We start from the raw sequence: 13,202 nt of genomic DNA, 5'->3' as shown, positions 1-13,202 counted from the left end.
AATGGTGTCAGTTCATACTGCATGAACAGATAATGGTTTAAGCTTTGGCAAGAACAGTCAATACACCTAAATACATTTAGAGATATGTCGTAGGGCAGGGCCTCTTGACTCTGGATAATATTGTTGGCAGTTATGATTGGGTTTCCTCTGTCAAATGACAACAGATAGTATAGGTTCTTATCATTAGAGGCTGTGTCACTGTTATGCAGCCCTTACCTCACAAACAAAGCAGAGAAAAACACATGTGCTAAAGATATGTCATAAATAAAGAGATCATGCGTAGAAAATAATGAACACTCTCCTCATGTATTCTCATGTATTTGTAAAATTGCTTGGAAGACGGAGCAAAAAAATATATATATATTACTATTATGTGAATTGTTTGGTTTGCACCAACTAGACATGTGGGAAATATTTACATTTGTTCACTCATAGCTAGGATCCCTCTAAGGTTTCCTTTTGCTGAGATTCAGCTGACATCCAGGAACCCTTCCTGAACATTAGTCCAGACAATCTCCTGTTCAGAGCTGCTTACTATAAACCTGGCTGGAGGCCCCCAATCCTATTCTACTCTCAGGGACTTTGCCATAAGGAAGGCTCAAGGGGAGAGGACCTGGGTCAGACAAAGGTCAAAGCTGGCTGATGTCGGACACAAGTTGGAACACAAGAAGATAGCAAATAAGATGTTAGGACTGGGCTAAAAATAATAGACTTCCCTTTTGTCTGTATTATTCCAGGTAAGAAAGTGAAACCTGATCTAAGCGGTACAGTGTGAACAGCAAATCTACAGAGCTTAGCAGGTGGCGGTAAACTGGTCGGTCATGGATAATATTAGACGTCCTTAGGCACTAGACAATGTTTATTTGTTTCAATTTTCATCCAGTAAAAGTAACTATTTAGATATTTTTGCTTTAAATAGGGTCAAATATTCTTTTTAGATTAATATAAACTCGTTTTGCAAAAACTCTTACATGAAAATGTAGGAGTAATGGAGGTATTATGATTCAATAGTATGCAGATAAAAAAAAGAAATAACCTCAACTAAAAACAATAAAAACAATTACTTTTCTGAATGTGGCTGAAACAGTGACAACTGAACTTTTTCAGTGTTCAGTTGGGAAGAGAACCTGAAAGTCCTGTTTGAGGGGCCAGCTGAAACATCGTTACTTCACAGTCTGTTCTTGTCTCCACCTCTCCAGACTGAGAATGCAACAAGCAGAAGGACTCAGATTCCAGAAGCCGAGGAAAAAAAGTCAAGAGAGTAACAGCTAAACCAGACATAAAAAAACAAGAAAAAGATGATAAGCTGTGCACTCTTAGACATCTCTCCATGTTCACATTTGAATGTTCCTACTGCATTGTGGGTAGAGTTTGGGACAGACGTAAACACATTTAACAGCAGATGAAAGTGACACTGTCAATGTCACTGCATGTCAAGTTGGAATGAGGAAACGAAAAACAGTGGAATGTGACGAAGACAACAATCGTTATTGGTTCTCTTTGAGCAAGGCAGTATTTAAACACACGTTTCAAACCTGTTAAAGCACTTCCACCTTACCGACACCCACCCGCACTTTAAAAACAACAGAATCTGCATCTGCCATCTGATCAATGTTCCCCTAAAGATTCAACCGTCACATTTTTTACTTAAGCCAAAAAAACAGTAGAGAAAAAGTTGTTTTTCTCTTTGATAAATTACACAACTACAATATAAATTGACTTTAACCAGCACACATCAGAAAGATAAGATGTAGTAAAAGATCTTTGAACCCAAAGTACACGACACGTTGCAGGACAAACTGGACTGAGGAGTAGGTAAACGCTCACAGACCAGCGCAAGTAGAGACTTAATGGTGTTTCAGAGTACTTTGGGATATTCTTTTTGAAATGGAAAAGCAGTTTAGAACATCATATACATAGAAGACTTTTTACTGACACTTATCGATTCAGTGTCTCTTTGGTTGCCAACTCAAAAAGCCACTTCTTAGCCACTGACAGCAGATTAACCCACATATAAGTAAAGTATGTTTCCAAAACTAAAAAAAAATGTTACCAAGAAATAAAAGTTATGAGGTGGTGGAACTTGAAACCCAAGTCAGTCATGAGTTGAGCTGCAAAAAGAATACATGTTTTTGTAACCAGGAACACTTGTCTGTTAAGGCAGATTGAGTTGATTTTCTATTTTTTTTTCTCATAACGAGCTACAAAGTGATTCAAATCGAGCTACACATAAATAAAACAAGTATGTGTGCCCCTAAACCCGAAGCTACATTCAACCCATCCTCAGCTATGTGCATTCAAGCCACAACTTCCAATAAAAGGCTATGTAAACGTGTGTTTCGGGCTTCCGCGTTCAAAACCCACGCGCTCGTGTGCAGCTATGCAAGTTTTTACGACCTTTTTCGGGCTCTACAAACGAAACTTGTGTCCATTAAACACACTTTTAAAATTAGATACTTTCACAGATCAAAATAGAGCTGTGATTGAAAAAGCAAAATTAGCAAAATTTAGAGGGGGGGGACCTTGTTGCAGACAAGATGGTGCCCATGTATCATTAGCCGGAAGTGGATTTAACCCTTGTGCTATCTATCTGGGTCTAGATGACCCAAGTCTTACATTGACGTGTTATCCATCCCATGACAAATGTGGATGAAGGTGGACAGGATTTCATGTCTGCCACAGAAACCATTGAAAATCAAAAATTATTTAAATAAAAAAGTTTAGCCCGCTGTCTTGTGGGATCCAGATGACCCCACTCCCAACGTCAACTTACCTAGGATAGAACAAGGGTAAGAATTGTAGCACTTTTTACTAAAACGGTGTTAATCAAGGTTTTAGTGTTCCAGAAGAGCTTAAAATTGAGCCAAAAAACAGTTATCATTAGTGGTGCCACAAATGATTATTTTAGTAGTCGACTAATTACTGATTATTTTTTCCGGTTAGTCGACTAATCTGGTCATGTGCAAAGTGGATGTAAAGCACACATCTTAACCATCATTAGCTTTAACCTAACTAAAAAATTAGATATATAATATAATATGCAAGCTGAATTTGGCCACTGAAGATGCTGAAATTGATTGGTAAAAACACTGAAGCTAATAGCTGAAAAAGCTGAAGCTGATAGCCAGCTAAAACATTAATTAAATGCCAAATTAGCCTAAAAAACTGAAAAAAGCGTAGGTTAGCCAAAACAGCTAGCATGTAGCTTAAAAAATAGATAAACTTCAAAATACCCTTAAAAGAAACCTGAAAAAAACCTTAATTAGCCAAAACAGCTAGCTTGGAAATATTAGCATAACTCCAAAACAGCCTAAAAAAAGCCTGAGGTAGCCAAACAGCTAGCATGTAGGTAAAATATTAACTAAACTCCAAAATAGCCTAAAATACCTTAATAAATACCAAAATAGTCCAAAAAGCCAGCATAATGCCAGTATAACTTCTAACTTTACTACAGTCCGACTTTTTTTTCTGACAGAGACATCTCCACTGTTAAAGGTTTAAAGCTGAAAACATGTAAGTTAATTTGGTCTTTTTCAACCAAAAAAATTAAAAGACCGTAAAGGGGAGCGGGGGATGGGAAGTGAAAAGTGAACTTCCTGTTCTGGCTAATGATGTCTGGGCACCATCTTGTTTTTTGCAACGAGGTCCTCTTGGAAATTTGCACCAAGCCTCTTCCAACTGCAGATGGCGAACATGCACTTGTAGTAGAAAAAGTAGAAGAAGAAGAAGCCCCTCCTTGCTGGTTTAGTGTGAACACCATATGCCAAACCAGGCATGTGACGTATCAATAAACGCACAAGGGCTTAAAATAGAAAAAATGAACTATATCAGTCCTTAATGTCAATAAAAATAGCTTTCTGAAACATTTTTTGCACCTTATTGATTGAATCTTTATAAATGAATCACTAAAAAATGAACAAAAATATCTGGTAAGTCTTGAAGATTAGTCATAACAACTGGACCTAGATGTTTAATCCTTGGAAAAATTTCAGTAGTCCATCCACGTGGCTTTTTATTCAACAAGAATATGTTGCAGGTGGAAGACACAACTGGATCACTGAGTGTCTATGAGCCAAACTTCCTGCTGTGCACTACATGATTTCAAAATATTATAAATACTTTCCTATAATTATTTTTCTACAACACATATTTACAACAAATGTCTTGATTGATTCATGATTTATTGGGCAGGCTGAACGGTATGTCTGATCATGCCAGGCAGTGTGCTACTCTTAAAGCCCCACTGCTCCGTTATTGCACTGAAAGACCCTCTTTGATCCTCTTTTGCTCCATTATAAAAGTGTTCCAGTGGTCTTTTACTAAATTTATGCAGTTATAAGGCTAAATAAACAAAAATCTGTATCTTTTTTTAAGACAGTTTCTGCAGAGAAGCAGTAGTTCATAAGAAATTTGCCTCCTAGTTATGGGCAGAACTGTTGGCACAGAGGAAGCCCGCCTCCCTTTCCCATAATCCACCTGTTTACACTTTCTCCTGCTAGTTTACAGCCCCTCATAACCCTAACCTAGCATTATCTAGGAATATCAGAGTTGTCCAGCCAAACTGTTTAGAGCCAAATGTGATGAAAACAAAGACGTTCATGGATCTAGTCATCTGCAAGAGGATGCATCATAATAGAGCGAAGCAGGGAGCTTGCGGCTTGCCGTAGCAGCTTTGACGTAACACTAACAAGCTTTTTCCAACTGCATTTTTTCATCTGCTCTGGACTTTCTAAGATTTGATTAAAGTAATACTCAGGTTGATTTTCTTTGCATATCTGCTACATCATGAGAAAAAAGGCACTTGAACTAGATACCACAAAGGGTGTCATTGCGCTTGTTCACTTCGCCATTGTAAAACTTGGCTTCCGCTTTGCAAAAATTAGTATTAATATTTGCACCGCAGTGCATACTGGGATACCTTATACTTTGATTTCAATTCAGAACAAGGACTTATAAGGCGCGCATTTGTGAGCCATTGGCAGCTTTTTCATGACTTTGGATCGATTGCACGGCTTCATGAAAGATACAAGATTAACTAGGTCCCCAAAACCGCCCTCTAAACATTAGGGAACTTCATGAAACACACGGCATACGTCACATTGAGACGAATAATATCAATAAATGCAGGAAGGAGCCCCTACAGGTTCAAGCCCTTAATACAGAAGAATGATCTAAAGCAGGAGTCTCCAACTAGTGGACTGCGGTCCAGATCAGGGCCCAAAAGCTGGGTTATGTGGACCCAGATCTGAACTTGACGCAAAACTAATACGATGGACGCCTCTATTTTAAATGGTGCGGCTCTTGCTGCCATTGACACAAATTCTTACTCCCAACTCTCATGGCCTATATGGACGTATTGGTACCGGGCCACAGACAGGGAAGAGGTCCATATGCTTGTGTATTTGTGATTCTCAAGAAAGCTTTATTTTGGGAAACTACGGAATTCTGTTGTATCTGTAGTGAAAGTTGTACTAAATTAATTTAAGTGAGAGTTCAGATACAAATTGCATGCAGATGTGCCACCAATCTTTGGCTCCTTAGAAATATATTACACTAAATATTTAGAAATTATTTTTTTCTGGACCTTAAGTTCAAGATTTTCTTTCTAACTGGACCTCTTTAATTTTAGTTGAAGAACCCTGATCTAAAGCATAGAGTATCAACATCAATTGAAAGATCTTAAAATTTTGAATATTGTGACAAATTGATGGTGTTTAGAGCACATCTATGAAAGATGTAGTATCTAAAAGGATGAAAGCCCTTGATATATCTACCTGTGATCACTAAGTTTTTCCATTGTTTACTATTCTCAAAACAATGATTACTAAGAAGTAATAACTTTCTTACTTTGGGGTCTATTGAGCTATTTTATTTGTTTCTGGATTCAGAATTGAAAGCTTTATCACTAACTTTTGTCACTGGACCTTATAAAATGGTGGCTTGTGGTCCCTATCATGTAAACATTTTCATTGGAGTGTGCAAATGTTGGATGGTAGCATCGATCAGAGTGATGCACCTGCTTCAGCACTGAGGGTTTGCAGCCAACTCGTGGAAGTCGCAATCCCTGCAAAAGCAATGAGATTCTGCACAGCAAGCAGTGCAAGAAGAGAAACAAGCAGGAACAAAGCATGCAAAACAAAAGTAAACAGCGTTTGATGGTGGGTCTCATTAGAAGACACCCCTAACGTCACGCAGAAAGGTCTGTCGGGCTGCGCAGGCGTGAGAACTAGGTTGTGATTTCCCACTCTATGCTCTGCAATAACAATGCACCCCGAAAACTGCAAACAACAGGGGTGCAGACTGACCACCGACCCCCTCTGAAGACTCTGTGTGGAGGCTGCAAACACGTCTGTTTACATCAGCGGGCCTCCTCGCGGAGCTCCAGGACTTGCAGAGTGGATACCCAAGTGAGGAGACCCCCTACCTTCCAGCTGTCCGAAGCCGCCATGTCCGCGGAGGACTCGCCAAGTTAGAGGAGCCCTGGAGCGGGAGAGGGCAGGGCGGGACGGGGGAGACGGCTCTTCACGCTGCTCACGTCCTCGCTTTCTCCCCGCTGCGCCGCCGCTGTCAGAAATCCCCCACCACTTCCAAACTCAGCAGAGACCATAGCGCTCGCGGGAAGTGACGTCATGACTGACAGCTGGCTCGAGCGGCGGGGCTCGCACTCCGCTCCGCCCACCCATCCCCTCCCGTCCTGACACACCTATGATTTCAGCGAATGGGGAGAGCGCGGCCGTTTCCCTGGAGGAGGACGCCCCCTAACCACGATGAGGAGAGGGCCTCTTCCTCAGAGGATGCTGGAGGAAGACGACTGCACATCATGTGCTTTCCTCGACGCTCACACAAATACTAAAAAATATCTGTGGTCTTCGACATATTTTTAAATTATTTATATATTCAAGACATAGTGGTTATAAGGAGAGGAGGGCAAAGACTTTGAAGTGGATATTTATTTATTTAATTCATTACATTAATTAAAAAAAAAACAAATGAAAAAAAATTAAACACTAAAGACAAAAGTATAGCAATGCGTGACATGAAGCAACGTTTGAAAAAAGGATTCGGATGAAGTTTAACAAAGGATCGAGCCCCCAACAGAATTATTATATTTACCGGTATATATATACATATATATCAACAAATCTTGTTCACTGCCTCACATTTAGTTATTTATTCACTCATAGATTTACATACTCACAACTCATGTTTTGGCTTGTTTTTTCCTCGTCTGACCTTTTTTCTGCTTCCATGTATTTTTTTTTTGTAAAGCTACACTTTTGTATTAAAGGTGTATTGAAAAAAAAAACAACTCACTCGCTCCTTCATTTGTTCATTCATTTATTCATTCATTCATTCATTCATTCATTCATTTTTACTTCCATTAAACAGACATCAGAGATCTTCCACAAGATCTGTCTAGTGACTGAATAGAATAAAGAAAACGTATTTTTTTGCCCAATTTTCATACTTGGAAGAAAGAAAAAAAGAGGAGAAACAATCCATGTTGCCTTTTATAATTGCTTTGATTTTTTTAAGTATTGACAATTGGAAATATGGAGAAAATTTGAGTTTTTGTTTATTCTTTCATTATCCAGCAGTATCTATGCCCCTATTCCAGACTTATCTGTTATGTCTCTGTTAAAATTTACACTATTTGATCACATTTACAAATACATATCCTTTGATCCAAAATATAATTCAGAAATGTGTTTAAGAAGTAAACTCCTCTTTTCAAATGTGAAAAACTACAGAAAAGAGAACTTCCCTTGTTAATCTAAAAGCTTAGACCTAAAACACTTGTGTTTTGTGCCACAATGCTTGTTCTGAAATCATGTTTGTTTGTTTGTTTTATTTAAAAAAGGCGTAAAAAGCAAGATAGAGATGAAAATATTCTTTTTTTCTGGCTCATAAAAAGATTTGTTTTCTATACGAAGATTAGTGAAACTACCTTCCAAAGATGTTTAGAAGATAAGCACAGCCTGTAGTAACATGCCCCGACCTTTGTAGTTCACTCTGGTAGATTAGAGCTTGGAAAAAAGATGTTTCATTCAGTTTGTAAATTTCCTGGAGTCTTGCTAAATCTTCACTTTTTTATTCTTCTTGGAACTGAAAAAAAGAAGTCATCAGTAGATTGATCACTTTGCTTAAGACCAGAATTCTCAGCAAGAATGTTAGTCAAAGTGTTGCAATGAAAGTGCCTTACAGTAATAAAGCAGCTCTTATTTCATGCCAGAAGTTGAGCATTTCGCCCTGCTTGTCAGTTTAATCACTGCTCTCTTGTTTGCTTACCAAACAGCTCATCCCTGCTCCCTGTTGAAAAATCTTTTCAAAATGTGGGGTTCAGTCTACAAATTGGGCCAAAGCTCGAGAGTAAAGATGACATGTTGGCACACACTTTTAAAAACCATTTAAATCCATATGATAAAAAGTAAAAGTTTTTTTTTTCAGAATGACCAAAGTTAACAGTAGTACTAAAATGAAACAGAATTGAAAAAAGGTCTTATGTTTCACTTTAATGTAAGATTTAAACATGTAAAATGCATGTTAAGAGTTTTTTTTAATATAGGTGACATATTTTCAATAAATTCAAATAATGGAATTTGAGCAACACCCTTAAAAAAATCAGTGAAGAACTTACAAAGAGGACAAAGAGGTTAATGGGCAGTTGAAAAATAAATGTTCATTGATTCAAGGGAAGTATCACTTTCTGCAACTTAACAATTAAAAGAAAAGAAAAAAAATCAAACAACTTTTTTAGAAGTTATTAACCCTAGAGCACTATCGCCAGGGGATTTTCAGTATTTTCATGAATTTCAATGTGTTGCTTTTTTCTGAGTGTCATGGGTCCCTGGGTAAAGTCATACATGCCCCAGGAATAGGTGGACCAAAGACCACGTCTCCAGTATCATTATTTTTTTCTTAGGATTTTTTTAATCTCAAATTCCTCATTTTTCAGCCTGTTTTCTTCCTAAGTATTTTTTTCCATTTTCTTACATAAACCGCAGTTAAAAATAAAAATAACTACTCTAATTTATCACGTGTTGTCATATTTTGAACTCTTTTTTGTGAGAAATACTTTTTATTGGGGATTTTATATCGGGTAAAAATTACCCGTCAAAAGTTACACTGTAACTTTTTGTAGTGAAAGTGTTCTAGGGTTAAAAGCACTCTAATAAATCAATAACATTTTTTATGCATATGTTATTTGAAGGGCTAAGGCTATCAGGAGAAAAATCTCACTCCACAAAGAAATCTTAAAATCCTAATTGAACATTGCACAAAAACAAGTCTCATCAGTGAGATCAACATCCATATTGTGAACCAGTGTCACTTAAATTACCTCCCTCCTCCATCCACAGATGGAACCATTTTAAAACAAAAACAGAACATGCTAGTTTTTGAGCCAGGAAGTGAAGTCCTTGACCTTGCTGACAATGTAGTAAGTGGTGGTTCCTACATGAAACAGCTGGACAGCACTTCTCTGAAAGCAAACATTTCTCTAATGGAAGTACAGTATGGTCATGTATATTCATTTATATTCAATCCTGCCCTCTGTCGTGACCATTGACTGTATATAAGATCTGGATCAAGTGAGTGTGACGTCTCCCACAAAAATAACTTGCTTGCTAATAAAATTAAGTCAATTTACGCCAAATTCGAATTCTTCTTCCTATCCTTATAGCCCTCCAAATGGAGGAAAAATAGTGTTTATGAATTCGAATGTCACTCCCACTCAATGACATCGTCAATTGTTGCCAGTCAGCTATGTTAGCGCGGAGCTGCTAGCGCTCAGAAATAGATAACACCAGTTTTATAACTTTGAAAAAAAAAAAAAAGATTACTTAAATTTAAATGTGATCTTCTGTGCTTCACCCTCGTGAAGAAAAGTGCTTCTTCTCAGCAGCACAGCGCCATGTGGCTAGCCATACCGGCGGAGGGATACTCTACCCTTAAAAAAACTATTTTGGACACCCCTTTCTCATCAAATGCAATTGGAGGGTAGGGGAATAATTCCGATTCAACCTTTGTCCATCCAATTTTTTTGGGATGCACTCATTGCTACGTTGAAACTAGAAATCATCAGTAATCAGTGATTGCTCCAAGTCGGGTCTAGTCAACAATTGGATAGCAACCGTCTCGCCAATCAGGAGTGAGCTTGCTGGAATGCCACACTTCACCTGAAAACATTAAAACATTTCAAACGTTTTGAACATTCAGTATGATCCCACTTTTATTGAATCATCATAACTTGAAAAGCTTGCACATTGCCTACACTACAGAAAAAAAATCTAGAAAAAATAAAAGAGAAGTTGTTAAAGAATGGAAGCAGAGCAAGAGTGGTTATTCTGATGAATATAATGACAAAATAACAGCTGTAAATTTCTCCACAGAAGTCCTATGGTTTTTGGGCAACCAGCAGGTACTTCCTGTTTGGAACAGGAGGGAGAGGGGTCCTTCAGACCAGTTCTCATATAGGGTTAAAAAAAAAAAAAAAAAAAAAGAAGAAGAAGACCGATATCTTTATTAATATCTGCTTCTTTTTTGGATGTGTTTATAAGTGAACACTCTTGTCTGATAGACAATCTTTGTTCCAAGCACGTGAAGCGGTTCGAGGCTGCTGGATGCAGGTAAGAACTCACCTGTCGAGTACTTTAGGTTATATTTCAGACTTTGAAGCTGTCATTGTTGAAAGGCTCATCACTTCAACTTCTGTTGTTTATTATATTGTACTGCTTTCTTTGGTTTTTTTTTTTTTTTTTTATCTCGTTAAGCTAGTCAAGCTAGCTTATGACGCATCAGATTGTGGAATTTGTTAAGCTAGTTTAGCTAGTTATGTAGCACTGTGAACATAAAAGCATGACGTTTGTGAGTATGTCTGACACCGTGTGGCCTGGTTGCTCCTCCATAAAGTATATCAACAAATAATAAAAAGGTGAGTTGGGGTAAATTTGTAAAATATGCAACTGTTTAAAAAATTAAAACCATTTAGCAGGTGCGTACGCCATTCATGTACAAATCATTGCACGACATTTTCCTATTGACTATTTGAAATCTAATGTTGCTTACCTTTGTATGTAATTCACTAAAATTTTATATATTGTTTATAATTTTTCTTATATCATTGAATACTCGATTCTAATTGGCTGCTCGGTTTGAAGGTGATAATCCATAGTGATAACGCATACCTTAAAAAGGAGTTCTGGGCCCAAATGCTCTATCACTATGTTGGCTTCTTTAAAACAAACTTTTGCTTCATCTTCTGGACCAAAATAAGCAGTAACTGGTGCTTTATTGAACCCATATTCACAATCATCATTCACTTTCCTTTCCTGATGTAGTCAAGGAGGGTGTTGTCACGTTACTTTGACAACATGCCGGCCAACATATCAAATTTGCTTTTTGTGAAAAAGCAATCTAAACCAAATAAAAAAAAAAAGTACTAAAAATTGATTGAATATTTATTTATTTTGTAAGTGACCATAGTATAAGCGGGATGATGCCTGACGAAGTGTGTATTATCAGAAATGAACGCACGTTGCGGAAGCAGGTTTTCCTGTCGTGCATTTATTTGTGATAAAGCACACTGTGTCGTGCATTATCCCTTACATATTTTTCACTTTTAGGACACTTCCATATAAAAAAGTGACAACAATATAGTATAAAACCATTCTTGATTTTTACTCACTGTAATTACAGTCTATTCTTTTTAACATTTCATTACTGTTGTTGCTTGCATAACAAATGTTCATTTATAAGAAATTCAAAGTCAGGGTAGAAATTATTTTATTGTAAATAAAGGAGAAAACAACTCATAGGTACTCATGTTTATTGAATAGATCTTACAAAGGTGTTTTCAAAAGAAATGTAAAGGCCCATATTATGGATTGGATGGTAAAAGGAGAGGATACTAAAAAAAAAAAACATATGTTTTTATTTTGTTGTTGTCACTCTTTGGTATTTTAAAGACTAATTACATCTAAAGTTGCATTTATCTACTTTCTTGTTCATTGAGATATCTCTAAACATTTTTCTTGTTACAAATTGTTTTAAATGATTGCATTTTTATGTTGAAAATTTGAAAATTTCATGTTGGTCTTGACGTTAAATTGTTTCAGAAAATCACAAAAAAAAATCATAAAAGTACTAATGAATGCTAATTCACTGGCAAACTTGACTTAAGATATTAAAAGGTTGGCGTGTTTGATGATAACATAAGGAGTTTCACAGGTATTTAGATTTATTTTATAGCCAAACCCTTATTTTTTGTTCTCAATTTTTTTTTTTTTTTTTTTTTTTGGTAATCTATATAGCTTATTATTTATCAACTCTGCTGTCAGCACCCGTTCTCTGGCATAGAAACAGTTTCAGATCAGTTTGGAAAATGTTTTTTTCAGTGAAAATGTTGGAAATGTTATAGTATACCCACCTCCAGATGCAAGTTCCAAAAGTGAGAACAAAAAAGCTTGATACATTATACATCTTTTAAAAAAAAGTACTTTAAGTAGTTTTGGAGACGGTTATTCTTATTTTTTCTTTTTACTTCTGCTTGAGTTCTTTGAACCCATCAGGCCTTTTACTTATAATTGAGTATTTTTTGGACAGTGTATTTTATATCATAAAAACCATTCAGCCCTAAAAATTGTCTGGCTGTGAATAGGTCGGTGTCTACAGAACGGGGGACTTTTATTTGTCTAAAGAGCAGAATATTGGATTTTTGCGGACAAACCAACAGTGCCATGAAGGCACTGTCTATTTTTTGTGTGTTCAATGTTGTTTTAACAGAATGATGTGTTTGCAGAGTTCAAAGGTTCAGTGAGTTGGCATATTAAAGTTCAAATTCTCGCCGCATTTGAGACTGCGAAATAGCCTCTTTGAAAGTGCAATGTGTAAGATCGTGACCTGGAAAAGTTCAGCCTGTTTCATTACTTCAGTTGAAACCTTTATAAACTATAAAATGTTTTTTTCAAAGCCACTTTGAAAAGTATTTTCTAGGTTTCCTGATTTTGAGAACGGTGTTGAGTGATCACAACTGAGTGTGTAACTGAAATCAAATCACACAATCAAATTGAGCAATATTGTTGACTTGTACGTGCCAAGTTACTCTGAGGTTTTCTTTTTTTTTAATTGCCTCAGCTTACAAGTAAGCTTTTAAGTTTAGAATAGAGAGACCTATAAGGACAGTGCTGCAAAATTGTTTTTGG

General features: G+C 36.8%; 1 protein-coding gene across 1 annotated transcript in view; it reads right to left on the bottom strand.

Moving 5' to 3' along the window:
- Positions 1–6,682, bottom strand: part of pparab (peroxisome proliferator-activated receptor alpha b) — a 41,192-nt gene extending 34,510 nt beyond the window's left edge. The window contains exon 1 of the mRNA XM_024281160.2: positions 6,425–6,682. The gene's annotated coding sequence lies outside the window, so the exon portion shown is untranslated. The remainder of the gene's footprint in view (positions 1–6,424) is intronic.
- Positions 6,683–13,202: the final 6,520 nt, after the last annotated feature.

This window comes from Oryzias melastigma, linkage group LG6 (assembly GCF_002922805.2).
Source record: "Oryzias melastigma strain HK-1 linkage group LG6, ASM292280v2, whole genome shotgun sequence".
NCBI classification, from domain to species: Eukaryota; Metazoa; Chordata; class Actinopteri; order Beloniformes; family Adrianichthyidae; genus Oryzias; species Oryzias melastigma.
Note: the sequence above shows the minus strand (reverse complement) of the source record. Positions and strands in the feature narration are given on the sequence as shown.